This window comes from Chrysochloris asiatica, unplaced genomic scaffold, assembly GCF_000296735.1.
Source record: "Chrysochloris asiatica unplaced genomic scaffold, ChrAsi1.0 scaffold00002, whole genome shotgun sequence".
In the NCBI taxonomy this organism is placed as follows: Eukaryota; Metazoa; Chordata; class Mammalia; order Afrosoricida; family Chrysochloridae; genus Chrysochloris; species Chrysochloris asiatica.
Genome location: NW_006408520.1, coordinates 13,543,024 through 13,555,029, shown reverse-complemented (window position 1 = coordinate 13,555,029; position 12,006 = coordinate 13,543,024). Strand labels below are relative to the sequence as shown.

Here is a 12,006-nt window from a genome sequence, read left to right as displayed (position 1 = left end):
ACTTTAGGAGGCTAGACGTCTGAATTCAGAGCTCCAGCTATGGGGAAAGGCCCTTCTCTCTTTTCAGCATCTGTGGGCCCAGCATTCCTTGGAGAGCTCCATGTATCTTGACATCACTCATTCCCTGAATCTCGGAGCATCACCGTGCAGAGATCCCAGGTCCAAAGGACACACTCCACTCTTTGTTTTTCTTTCTTGGTGATAACAGGTCCTTCCCTCTTTGCTCAGTCTCTTTTCTTTGATCTCTTGTAAAATAGCAGGTGTTGCATGCCAAACCCCTGGAAATCTCTCACCAGGGTAATGGAGGGATTAAGGGTAGTGTATCTAATTGGTTTATCACATCAGATCACTTCAGTGGGGGTCATCACATACCTGCCAAGCCACTGAAAATCATTGTCCAGTCAAACTGACACATAGTTTGGGGAGGACACTATTCAATCCATGACAAATAATTACTAGGGACAAGAAGGGAGAGGAAAGAAAACCACTAACTAGACAATTGTTATTAAGTTCAGTTCAGTCCGTTCTGACCCATAGTGGCCCTATATAGAGTTTCCAAGCAGTGACTGGTGGGTTTGAACTGCTTGTGATTAGCATTCCAGTGCTTATCCTATAGCACCATATGCTATTGTTGTTGACATTAAGTGCCATCAAATCAATTCTGACTCATAGAGACCTATATAAGATTTCCAAGGAGTGGCTGGTGAGTTTGAACCACCGACCTTGCAGTTCAAACCAACCTTATGGTCTAGTGTTTATTCTACAGTGCCACACCAGGACTCCATAACACCACATAGACATGCATTAACTTGGGAGAAGGGAAAGACAATATACAATAAGGAGACAACCAGAAAAACAGCACTAAAGAAAAGGAAGACACGAAAGGTACACAAGAATTAACTATAACAAAGGTAAACACTGTAGCATGCACAATTCTGTATTACAAGTGATATCAAACATTAATCTATAAGTGGATACATAGTAAGACAGGCAAGATGAATAGATATAAGTAGGTGAAATTCATGAACATATATATGTTTAGCAGGTGATATTTCTACATATGTATTTGTTTGTGCTGTAAATGTTTCTATGTATTTAGTAAAGAAACAGGGGACAAAGGTATGTAAACTTCTTAGTATTAACCAAACAAGTTGAGAAAATGAGTCACTGGGCCTGGAGGTTTAGGAGCACAGTCATGAGGGACATCAAAGTCAATTGGCATAACAGAGCCACAAAGACAATGTTCTACATCCTACTTTGGTGAATAGCAACTGGGGTTTTAAAAGCTTTCAAGTGACTCCCGTAAGGCGCAACTACAGGTCTCTCTCCATCTGGAACAAAGAATAGTGAAGAAAGTCAAAGTTGCATGGGAAAAATTCATCCAAAAGACTAATAAACCTTAGTCTCTATCCCCCTGAATTCAGAAGTGTATTGTGCCCAACTACCACTGCTGATTGCTCTAAAAGGGATTGTAATAAAGGTTCTTGGATAGAGTGGGAGAAAAATGTGACATAAAACTCAAAAGCATTATAAAGACTGGCAAAACTCTCAACACTATAATCCTTAGTCACTCTTTAGAACTGGAACTGAACTCAGTCCCAAAGCTCAAAGTTCAGTCAAACAATAGGTGTATAATATGAACAATAGCACTATGGAGGTACATACTCCTAGAACAACCAACCACACAATATAAAAATAATAGCACTTGTCCAAGGCTAAATCTCAGAAGGTAGGAAGAGATTGGAAAGAAAGACAAAGAGAAATTAAAAACACAGAAAGGAGTGGAAGAGTGTCGTTGCATTTTTGGAACTGCAATCAATGTCATCAAACAAAATGTACAGTGAATTGTTGAATGGAAAATCAAATTTGCACTGTAAATTCTCACTCTAATCACATTAAAAGTTAAAAAAAAAAAAAGAGCTATCAAATAGTAAGTGTTAGTAAATTTAAAAACAATTCTTTTTTGTCTTCTAGGTCAGTTACATTGGCTACCTCAGGGTGAGTTTCTTCCACAGCTTTGTTTCTTGATTATGAATCTTAATTTACTGTTTCTTTATATGTCTAATGATTTTTTAATTGGATACTAGATGTGGTTGCTCTGGTAGCGTAGTGGTTACGAATCGGGCTGCAAACCCCAAGGTCAGCAGTTTGAAACTACCAGCTGTTCTGAGGGAGAAAGATGAGGCGTTCTGCTCCTGTAAAGATTTACAGCCTTGGAAACCCTGTGCAGGGTCGCTATGAGTCGGAATCGACTCCATGGCACACAATAACAACAACTAGATGTGGTTGCTTATTATAAAGATTCAATTTTGTCATCTTTCTGTAAAAATTTTTAATTCTATTTTGATTTCTTTTATTTGAATCTTAGCTATCACATTTCCATTTAGGCTTCATCTATCTAAAACACATTTCCAATTCTCTCAAAACTTGTTCAGATATCAAAAATGCTGCTATTGTTAGTTCCTTTGAATTGATTCTGACTCATAGTGATCTTACGCACAGCAAAGTGAAACACTGCCCAATCTTGCGCCAACCTCATTGCTATGCTTGGACCCATTTTTGCTGCCGTTCTACCAACCCATCATATTGGAAGTTTTCTGGTTTCTCCCTGACTTTCTACCTTATCTAGCATGATATTCTTCTCTAAGTAATATTTCCAAATAATGAGAGATGAAGTCTGGCCACTCTGGCTTCTAAGGAGCACTCTGATTGTACTACTTCCAACACAAATTTGTCTGTTCTTCTGGCAGTCCATGGTACTTTTAATATTCTTATCCAACATCATAACTTAGTTCTTCTATGGTCTTCCTCATTCATTGTTCAACTTTCACATGCATATGAGGCTATTGATAGTATTATGGTTTGGGTGAAGCAAACCTTATTCCTCAAACTTCCATCTTTGCTCTTGAACACTTTAAAGAGGTCTTAAGTGGCAGATTTACCTAATACAATGCGTCATTTGATTTCTTGACTGCTGCTTCCATGAGTGTTGATAGTGAATAAAAGTAAAACGAAGTCTTTGACAACTTCAATCTTTTCTTCATAATATTATTTATTGGTCCAGTGGTTAGGATTTTTGTTTTCTTTATATTGAGGTGAAATGTATATTAAAGGCTGTGGTCTTTGACTTTCATCAGTATTTTAAGTCCTCTTTGCTTTCAGCTAGCAAGGTTGTATATCATCTGCATACCACAGGTTGTTAATGAGCATTCCTCCAATCCTGGTGACACATCCTTCTTCATATAATTCAGCATCTTGGATTATTTGCTCAGTATATAGATTGAATAAGTATGATGAAAGAATACATCCAGCCACACACCTTTCCTGATTTTAAACAATTCAGTGTCCCCTTGTTCTTTTCTTGGAAAAACTACCTCTTGGTCTATGTACAGGCTCCTCATGAGCACAATTAAGTGTTTCAGAATACCAGTTTTCTGCAATGTTGTCCATAGCTTGACATGATCCACATGATTGGAAGCCTTTGAGTAGTCAACAAAACACAGGTAAACATCTTTCTGATATATTCTAATTTCAAACAAGTTCCAGCTGAAAAAAGCAATAATATCCTTTGCTCCATGTCCTCATCTGAATCCAACTTGAACCTCTGGAAGTTCCCTGACACTATACTGCTATAAGCATTTGTGAATTATCTTTAGCAAAAATTTTACTTGAAAATGGTATTGTACTATGATTTTCACATTCTTTTAGGTCACCTCTCTTTGGGATAGATACAATTATGGATTTCTTCTAAATGATTGACCAGGTAGCTGTCTTCCAAATTTCTTGGCATAGATAAGTGAGTGCCTCCATAGCCGCCACACTTTGTTGAAAGATTTCAATTTGTAGTCCACCAATTTCCAAAGCCTTGTTATTTGCCAATGCCTTCAGTGCACCTTGGACTTCTTCCTTTAGGATCATTGGCTCTTGATCATATGCTACCTCTTGAAATGGTTAAACATCAACTATTTCTTTTTGGTACAGTGAGTCAGTGTAGTCTTTCAATCTTCTTTTAATACTTTCAACATCATTCAATATTTTGCCCATAGATTTTTGCTCTATAGCAAGTTGAGGCTTGAATTTTTTCCTCAGTACTTTCAACTTGAGAAATACTGAGCATGTTCATACCTTTTGGTTTTCTAATTCCAAATTTCATTATAACATATTATTTTGTCTTCTCAAACTGACCTTTAAATTTTTCTGTTCAACTTTTACTTCCTCATTTGTTCCATTTGCTTTTGAATCTCTACACTGGATAGCAAGTTTCAGAGTCTCTTCTACATTCATTTTGGTTTTCCTTCTTTCTTGTATTACTAATTAACTTTTGCTTTCTCCTGTATGATGTTCTTGATGTCATCCCACAACTCCTCTGGTCTTCAGTCCTTTGTGTCTAATGTATCATACCTGATCTTGAGATAATCTCTAAATTCTGGTGAGATATAAGAAGATTTTTTAATGTGCTATACTACCTTCAATTTTATTTGATATGACCTTTCTGGTTTTGTTAAGCACTGTCAAGTCATTTCTGACTCATAGCGACCCTTTATAGGGTTTCCAAGGCACAGCTGAAGGGTTTGAAATGGCAACTTTGTGATTGGAAGGTCAGTGCTCATCCTACAGTCCTGATTCCCATAAAATGATTGGCTAGACATATGCAAATAGGATGTACAGAACTCTAACACTGTGGTTGGTTAGTTATTCCATCCCATTAGATTAAAATGAGCCATCTCAGAAACAGAAATAGACCACCCCAGGATCATAAAGAAATAAGAACATGAAAAGCAACAACAGAGGCAGTAGCAGAGGCAGAGACATGAAAAGACAGAGTAGCTACATGCTTCTAGTCCCATGGACTCGGTAAAGTTTAGTGTCTATGGGCAAGAGACTAGCTTGCAGAATGTGCCCTTTGGACACTTGTTGTTGTTGTTAAGTGCCGTCAAGTTGGTTCCGACCCATAGCTACCCTGTATAGGGTCTCCAAGGAACAGCTGGTGAGCTTGAACTGCTGACCTTACAGTTTAAATGATTTTGCTGTCCGGTTCATTAACCCCAGCACCACACCAGGACTTCTTACAGACAGTCCCAAGGAGCTTTGTAACATTTGCCTGAGTAGGGTCGAGTCCAAGGAGCCACATGGCTGAGAAGTCAAAGACAAGAGTGAGGTATTCCTTCAGTATGGCAGAGAAGAGGTGTTCTTAATTGAAGGACTGCTGACTCCTGAATTGTTTCTGAATCTGAATTGTACTTCCCTAATAAATCCCATAATTGTGAGTATTGTCTATGCAATGGATTATTAAAGCAGAGTGTTATGGGAGAGATTGTTGTTGTTGTTGTTGTGAAGTGCCTTCGAGTCGGTCCCGACCCATAGCGACCCTGTACAGGGTTTCCGAGGGTGTAAATCCTTACGGGAGTAGAAAGCCTCATCTTTCTCCCGCGGAGCGGCTGGTAGTTTCGAACCACTGACCTTAAGGTTTGCAGCCCGATTCGTAACCACTACGCTACCAGAGCTCCTTATGGGAGAGATTATTAGTGTTAATATAAGGTAAAAGGTTGTAGAATGGAGGCATGGCTGATCTTCATGCCATAAGAATCAACCTTGAATTTGACTCTCTCCACATCTTGAAGTCATAGGAAGTCACATACGACCTCTGCGTAATTTCTGCATGTGTCCTATTCATCAACTTTTTTTTCTTTCCGTAAACAAACATTGTTTCACAACCAATTCAACAGATGGCTAATCACCTTGTACTGGTGTAAGTTTGGTTTCATGTTTTGTTATTGGAATCCATACAAAGTCTAATGTGCTTCCCAAGTCTGTCAAAATTTCTAGACATGTCAAACAATGTCTCCTCTGAGATTTTTTTCAGATGATGAGTTTATGCTTTGTTAGGGTGTTATTGATGTTGTTGTTGTCAAGTGCCGTGGAGTCAGTTCCAACTCATAGCAACCCTGTTATAGTGCCTGAGGAACAGCTGGTAAGCTTGAACCACCAACCTTGCAATTCAAACCAACTTTGCAGTCTAGCACATTAACCCACAGCACCACATGAGGACTCCAAGGATGGTATAGTAAATAAGTGAAATAAGATCTTACTTTAGCTTGAGACCTTCTAACATGTGACCTTTCTTAATTGGGTACAAAGATGTCAAGTACGTGTTAAATTCACTCCACTTTGGCAAGGTCAAAATCCAATGTCTTATAGCACAGCTGTTACCTCAGAGCTTATTCTCTAGTATCTGTCTCACTTTTTAGCACCCACTGCCTAGTGAGTCTTGCATAGGATCACCCTGCATATACTAGTATCTTCATTCCCAGTCGTGGATTCAGAGACCTCACAAAAACGCTTCTAGAACCATCTCCTGTATGTTCCGTTTCCCTAATCACCCATCACATAGATTTCAGCCATTTCAGCTGGCCTACTCTTTGATCTGTATCTCCTCACCTTAGTGGGACCACCAGGTTTTATTTAGACTCTAGCTTGTGTTGTGTCTCAATTTAACCAGATGACCACTCAAGACTCTCCAAGTGGATAACGAAGCCTTTATTAGCTTGCCAGTGACCACAGTCTCCCTAAAAGCGGGAAAAACTGCAGCCCCGACCCATTGTTCAGAGCATTTTATACATAGGCAGTCTGACATTATCTTGTACAAACCAAGGGTATGATGTATGCATGAGCTGTTAGGGTGGGGGCTAGGAGTACATCAGCTAGGACAGTTACTTCTCAAGATTAACTTGGGGCTAGGGGTACATCTGCTGGGACAGTTAGTTTTCAAGATTAACTTTGGCCAGCTGTTCTCAAGGTTAGCCTTAGCCGCTGGCCACAGCACCCTGAGAGTCAGGTGGGCCCACTCAGATGTGAGGAGTTTGCATAAGCAGGGTTACAGAAGCCAAGTTTAGCCAGAGTTAAGGAGGCAGGGGTTTTCTACATCCAGGGAAGTTGCTGATGCTAAAAATTTCCTACTTCAGCCTGATCCTTTCTTAAAAATTAGTTACTATAGGGCAATTGGGCCTTACGCTTGCTACTTCATAATCAGAAAATTGTTGCAAGGCAGAGATTTGTATAGTCATGAGGTTCACATCTACTTTCCTTTGTCTAGTGATTATAATATTTAGTATTATAGGATATATTATAGTACTATTGTTGTTGTTAAGTACCGTGGAGTTGGTTCCGACTCATAATGACCCTGCACAGGGTTTCTGAGGCTTTAATCTTTACAGGAGCTATTTATACTATATAGTATTATAATAGTCTGTTATTCAGTGCCTGAGAAGAATTAATATATTTTGTACAGTTTTATAGTTGATTATGGTAAGGGAGCTAGTCTACTTTCAGTTATATCAGCATAACCAGAGCAGAAATCTACTTTCTTATTTTTGTTTATATCCCCAGCACATATAAGTTCCTAACAAAAGTTGCCATTGTGATTTTGCCACTGAGTTGGTTACAACTCATAGCAACCTGGTGGTTTCCGAGGAGGGGCTGGTAGGTTTGAACAACCAACTTTGTGATTATAGTCTCATACTTACCCTACAATACCACACCAAGACTCCTTCTAGCAAATAGTGTTTAATGTCATTGTTGTTGTTAGGTGCCATAGAGTCAGTATTGACCCATACCGACCTTATGCACAGCAGAACAAAACACTGCCCGATCTTGGGCCAACCTCACTACTGTTGCCACGCTTCAGTCCATCAATGCTGCCACTTGGCCAATCCATCTCGTTGGGGGTCTTCCTCTTTTTCTGTGACCCTCCAACTTACCAAACGTAATATCCTTCAGCAACTGCACCCTCCTGACAATATGTCTGAAGTATTAGAGACAAAGTTTGGCCATCCTGGCCTCCAGGGAGCACTCTGGCTGCACTTCTTCCAAAATGGATCTATTGGTTCTTTTGTCAGCCCATGACACTTTCATTACTCTCCTCCAACACGGTAACTCAAAAGCATCAATTCTTCTACAGTCTTCCTTATTGACTGTCCAGCGTTCACATGCATATGAGGTTATTGAAAATACCATGGTTTGGGTCAGGTGCACCTTAGTCCTCAAGCTGACATCTTTGCTGTTCAACACTTTAAAAAGGTCTTGTGCAGCAGATTTGCCTAATGCAATAAGTCGTTTGATCTCTTGAGCTGTTTCCATAAGTGTTGACAGTTGACCCAAGAAGAACAAAGTCCTTGACAACTTCAATCTTTTCTCCGTTGATAAGAATGTTATTTATTGGTCCAGTGGTGAGGATTTTTGTTTTCTTTACATTGAGATGTAATCCATACTGAAGGCTGTGCTCTTTGATCTTCATCAGTAAATGTTTTAAGTCCTCTTCACTTTCAGCAAGCAAGGTTGTATCATCTGCATATTGCAGTTTGTTAATGAGTCTTTCTCCAATCCTGATGCCACGTTTTTCATATAACCCAGCTTCTCGTATTATTTGCTCAGCATACAGGTTGGATAAGTATGGTGAAAGAACACAACCTTGTCACACAAGTTTCTTATTTTTAATCCATTCAGTGTTCCCATGTTCTGTTCAAACAATTGCCTCTTGATCCATGTACAGATTTCTCATGAGCACAAATAAGTGTTCAGGAATACTCATGCTTCACAATGTTGTCCATAGCTTGTCATGATCCACACAATCGAAAGCCTTTGCGTAGTCAATAAAGCACAAATAAAACTTTCTGTTATTCTCTGCTTTCAGTCAAGATCCATCGGATATCAGCAATGTTATCCCTCATTCCACAGCCTCTTCTGAATCCAGCTTGAACCTCTGGAAGTTCTCTGTCAAGATATGCTTGCAGCTGTTTCTGTATTACCTTTAGTAAAACTTTACTCATATGGAATATCAAAGAGATTGTCCGATGATTTCTGCATTCCGTTGGGTCACCTCTCTTTGGAAGGGGTACAAATACAGATCTCTTCCAATCAGTCGTCCAAATAGTTGTCTTCCAAATTTATTGGAAAAGATGAGTCAGTGCCTCCTGTGCCACCTCACTTTCTTGAAAGATTTCAATTTTTATTCCATCAATTCCTGGTGCCTTGTTGTTTGCCAATTCCTTCAATGCACTTTGGACTTCCTCCTTCACTATCATTGGCTATTGATCATATGCTAATTCTTTAAATGGTTGAACATTAACCATTTCCTTTTGGTACAGTGATTGTGTATTCCTTCTATCTCCCTTTGATGTTTTCTACATCATTCAATAATTTGCCCAGAGAATCTTTTAATAACTAAAGTTGAGGCTTAAATTTTTTCTTCAGCTCGCCCAGCTGGAGAAATGCTGAACATGTTCTTCCTTTTGGTTTTCTGATTCCAGATCTTTGCACATTTTGTTATAGCATTTGGCTTTATCTTCTTAAGCTGATCTTTGAAATTTTCTGTTCTGCTCTTGTACCTCCTCATTTCTTCCATTTGTTTTAGCATCTCTACATTGGAGAGCAAGTTTCAGTGTCTCTTCTGACATCCATTTTCACCTTTTCCTTCTTTCTTATCTTCTTAATGACTTTTTGCTTCCTTCATGTATGATGTTCTTGATGTCATCACATAACTCTTCTGGTCTTCAATCTTTAATGTTTAATGTATCAAATCTGTTCTTCAGATGATCTCAAAATTCATGTGGGATATATTCAAGGTCATATTTTGGCTCTCGTGGACTTGTTTTCATTTACTTCAGCTTCAGTTTGAATTTCCATATGAGCAATTGATGGTCTGTCTTGGCCTTGTTTTCACTGATGATATGGAGCTTTTCCATCGTCTGTTTCTGCAGATGTAGTCAATTTGATTTCTATGTATTTCATTTGGTGAGGTCTATGTGTATAGTCATCTCTTATGCTGTCTAAAGAAGGTGTTTGAAATGAACAAATCATTGATTTTTTAGAATTCTATTATGAATTCTCCAGCATCATTTTTCTATCACCAAGGCCATACTTTCCAACTACTGATCCTTCTTCCTTGCTCCCAATCTTTGCATTCCAATCACCAGTAATGATCAATACATCCTGATTGCATGTTTGATCAATTTCAGATTGAAGACGTTGGTAGGATTCTTCTATTTCATCCTCACTGGCTTTAGTGGTTAGTGTGTAAATTTGAATAATAGTGATATTAACTGGGCTTCCCTGTAGGCGCATGGATATTATCCTATCACAGACAGCAATGTACCTCATGACTGATCTGGATATGTTCTTTTTGACAATGAATACAACACCATTCCTCTTCAATTTTTCATTCCCGGCATAGTAAACCATGTGGTCATCAGATTCAAAATGGCCAATACCAGTCCTTTTCAGCTCATTAATATCTAGGATATTGATGTTTATGTGTTCAATTTCATTTTTGACAACTTCCAATTTTCCCAGATTCATACTTCGTGCATTCCATGTTCCGATTTTCAGTGGATGTTTACAGCTATTTCTCTTCATTTTGAGTTGTGCCCCATCAGCAAATGAAGGTCTTGTGGACTTTTTTCCCATGGGCTTTACTCCATTCGCATATCACGGTAAACTCTACGTTGAGGAACCATCTCTTCCCCAGTCACATTTTGAGTGCCTTCCAACCTTAGCAGCTCATTTTCTCTGCTATTCATAAGGTTTTCAGCCACTAAATATTCAGAAGTAGTTTGTCACTCTTTCATCCTAGTTTGTCTCTGTCTGGAAGCTCATCTGAAACCTGTCAACCATGGGTGACCCTGTTGGTATTTAAAATACCAGTGGCATAGGTTTCAGAATCACAGCAACTCACAAGCCACCACAGTACGACAATGCTTAATAGTACGACAGTGTTTAATAGTAAATGTTTAAGGAGTTCTGGTAGCATAGTGGTTATGGGTCAGACTGCTAACCTTAAGGTCAGTAGTTCAACACTACCAACCGTTCCCTAGAAGAAAGATGAGGCTTTCTGCTCCCGTAAAGATTAACAGCCTCGGAAACCCTGTACAGGATCACTATGAGTCAGAATTGACTCTATGGCACACCACCACCACCAATAGTAAATGTTTAATAGTCAATAAATGTTTATTTTTAAAAGGGTTGCATGAATGATGCTTTTTGATGAGTTATACTGTTCTATTTAAATAATAATTTTATTGCCCCCATGAAATCATAAAAATAGATTTTATTCTGACTTAAAATGAATTTAGTAAATTCAATTTTAGTAACATTAATGGCAGGTCATGAGAGAATTTTTCTGCCAGTTTTCAATTGCTTCCATTTATTTATAACACAATTTTCTAGTCCTTTGATGGTAGACAGATAACTATGTAGGCAAATTAAAGTAAAAATGTAGGTTAACAGGACTACCTCAGAGAATTTATTTTTCTGTTAATTTAATTTTCCCAGTCAGTGAAGATTAACAGAAAATCCTCTGTTTTAATACTTATTATTGATAATTTCTATGAAATAAAGAATTTCTTTTTCCTGCCTTATGGACCTACAGTAACTTTCAGATTGGTAAATCTTCCTTCTGCCTTTAAATAACAATCCAAATTGTTCAATTCAGATAGTTCCTGATACCAGGAAGAGAGAACATATCTAGTAACTCTCCTAAATTATGAGGGCACAAAATTCTGATTCTTTCTAATATGGAAAAATGTTAGAAAAATGAGTACAACTCTGTACCATTATTTAGTACAGTTCTAAAGACAAATAGCTATTCTTTCACCATCTCCTACTCCTTCAATTGTAGAGCAGGTTGAAATAAAGTATGATTCTTATCACTATTTCCTGCCATGATCATAGAAAAAACAATGGTCCCAAACTCGAGGATCCCCAAATTTCCTAATGTTGCAAAACTTCTATCTAAGGAAATTTGGAACAAATTCTGAGGATTAGCATCCCCAGAATTCCACACATTTGTCTGAGTTGCATTCCTTATTAACAAAGTAATCAGCTAGTCACTTTGCTGGCTGAGGGACCATGCTTGTTTATGTTCTTTTTTACTTATCCTATTAAGGAGCTCTGGTAGCGTAGTGGCTACGAATCGGGCTGCGAACCTTAAGGTCAGCGGTTCGAAACTACCAG

The 12,006-nt window shown here is 38.5% G+C and overlaps 1 pseudogene; it reads left to right on the top strand.

Moving 5' to 3' along the window:
• Positions 1 to 1,651: 1,651 nt before the first annotated feature.
• The window catches only part of LOC102840352, a 14,143-nt pseudogene continuing 3,788 nt past the window's right edge, over positions 1,652 to 12,006 (top strand).